Genomic DNA, 2,951 nt, shown 5'->3' with positions numbered 1-2,951 from the left:
TCTCTGGGGAAAAGAAAATGACTGTCTTGTCCCCTTACAGGGCCAGGACCTGCTTCCAGAGTTGCATGCTCAAACAGCTTTCTGAGACCAAATGTCTGCAGACGGAGGTCCCTCATGAACATGCCTGGTGATTACTGATTCAGACTCAGGAAACCAGTCGCATTGGCCTGAGGACTGATTTGACAATCAGGTAAACCCCCCATGTGGACTAGCAGAACTCAGGGGAGAGCCAACATGTATTCCCCATCAAGGTCTGACTGAAGCCTGGAAACTGACCATCCCACAGAAACCAATATCATCTCAGAAAAGAGGCCGAGAAATTCACTCTGGCCAGCTCGTCCCTGTCCCCATCAAGCCATCTCCCTGCTACTACAGAAGGGAAGCCTATGGCTCACAAAAGTATGGATAGGCAATACCAGGTTATTTTACTGGACAATCTTAATATTACCCTGTGAATTATGGGGCAACTAAACCTGCCATCCTCCCCTGATGTGGCAACTGGAGGGCTGAACTATGATTGTATAGAAATCATTAAGCAAGTATTTTCCAGCCAACCTGACCTGTTTAACTGTATCTGGTGGACTGGATGTTGTTTGTGAACAGAAGTAGTTACATGGAAAAAGGGACTCGGATAGAAAAACTAAACTGATTGCACTGATGAGGACATTAGAAATTTTGGCAAGAAAAATTGAATGTGTACCCAGAGGACTTTAGTAGAACTGTGGCAGAAGGATTGGAAAGAGGGGTTAAAGGATGAAAAGTGAATGACAATGAAATTGTTCTGGTTATGAGATATTAAAAGCTGAAAAGTAAATGGCTTTTAATAGAAAATGGTTCTGACCCTATGAAAACTAGCAGCTGCTCTTCTTAAATGAATACATGAAATGACCCACTACAGGAAAGAGACCCTAACTTTGTTCATTAGGCCCTGACACTAGAACAAGAAATTTTCCAAAAAAACCATTCAGGAGGTTAGCTCTGACTATCACCTGCCTCAAGAACAATCAATCCAAAGACAGGTTGTCCTGCACCAATATCAAGGTAAACAACCCCCTGAAAATTAACAGGTTGATTTCATGCTGATGCCCCAAGCTGGGGAATTAAATATTTGCCAGTTTTGTTTTTGTAGACACCTTTTCTGGTTAGGTAGAGGTTTTCTCCCATCAAAACTAAGAACCTCAAAAATAGTGAAAATCCTCTTGAAGGAGATTACCTCAAAGTTCGGACTTCCAGCATGTCCAAAGTGACAACAGAGCAGCAAACACTTTCAGATTAGATGGAGATTGCATTCAATGTGGAGGTTCGAGAAAATGAACCAGACTCTAAAGAGAAACAAATGACAGAACTGTCAGGAAATTTATCTACATCGGGACCAGGTGTTGCCTTAGCCCCATTTCGAATAGTCCCCAGAAGTGGGCTTAAATTGAGCCCTTATAAAGTTGCATACAGTAAACCTTCCCAGGCAGCTTCCCTCAACCCTCTACCTGACCTCAGCCAAGGTTTAAAGGTGCAGTGGTATGCACAACATCTCCACCACACACTTTCTATTATTTATAAAATTGCTCTTCCCAGGTCTGCTTCCTTCCCTACAGGTAACCTATTCCTTCCAGCCTGGAGATCATATTCTGCTCAGAACACGGAGAGATGGACCTGAAAACCAGTTAGAATAAAAGTGGACTGGACCCTGGGAAGTCCTTCTAGCCATTCCGTCAGCTATCAAGTTAGCCGGACTCAACTTGGACACAAAGGGACTCTCATAAGACATTATTCCTTTCAACGGGATGAAAAACATTTGGGTCTATTTAGCTCAGAGTGTAATAAATGTATCTGATTTATTTTTCCTTTCAGGAGGGCAACCAGAAGCATCTGCAAAGATTACTGAGGGCTGGAACAAGAAATTATCCAAATCCAGCAGCCAAGGTAGGAGTCCCCACCTGGATTCACCACAGCAGGCTGAAGAAAGCTTCCTCTCCATGAGAAGCTGAAACTGACCCTACCAACCCTCATAAGGTAACATTGAGACGTACAACCCGCCCTGCTTCAGCTACAAACCAGGAGCTGGCTGATCTCTGCAGGGCCAAAGCATGAGGATGTCCACCGTGGGACTCATTTTAATTAGACTTTGCAGTGTGGGAAAGGGAGAAATCTGTGTAATCTATACACCCACACCACAAAGGTGGGCCAAACAGTAAACATGCTGCTCTTCTATAGTTGCTATAAAAGAGAGGGCAACCTCCTAGGTAACTGAATCTATAACCAATGGAACTGAGGTGGCCCTAACCCTTCTTGTGAGTCAATAGACCCAGATACTAAATGCCATATATCTAAATAGATCAGCCCTAAACTACTTACTGGCTGTGGAGGGAGGAGGGGTATGTGAGAAGGTTAATTTTGCTAACTGCTGCATACAAGTAGATGACCAGAATCTGGCAGTAGAAGAGCTTGTAAAAATGCAGAAAGTTGCCCATGTCCCTGTGCGAACCTGGAATGGGTGGAACCCACAAAGCTTATGGGGAGGGTAATTCTTCACCTTTAAAGGGTTCAAGACCTGTTTTATTTGGAATTTACTTAATCAGTCCATGCCTCCTCCCACTAGCAATCAGGGCCATGGGAACTGCCATTAAAACTAATCAATTGAAAGGGGTACCAACAATCCAAATCAATACCAAAATACCATTCCTTACATAGATGATGCCCCTGGGAAAAAGGTCCCAAAGGGCATCAAAGGGGGAAATGAACAGGGAAAGGTAAAAATCATTCACTGCCCTCTCCTGCCCAGGAGGCAAGCTATAATGCTAATCAGGTCACCAAATGGGACTAATCCCCATGGTTTTCCCCCTGCCCTCAAACTGGTATGCAGCCTGGCCCCTCCCTGGACTCTGACCCCATATAGGTCCGTGTTGCCCTCCATTCTGGGCTCAGAATCTGGAGAAATCTGACTCCTCTGAGTC

This window comes from Chrysochloris asiatica, unplaced genomic scaffold, assembly GCF_000296735.1.
Source record: "Chrysochloris asiatica unplaced genomic scaffold, ChrAsi1.0 scaffold00006, whole genome shotgun sequence".
Classification (NCBI taxonomy): Eukaryota; Metazoa; Chordata; class Mammalia; order Afrosoricida; family Chrysochloridae; genus Chrysochloris; species Chrysochloris asiatica.
The sequence above is the reverse complement of the archived record's forward strand: the minus strand, read 5'-3'. Positions refer to the sequence as shown.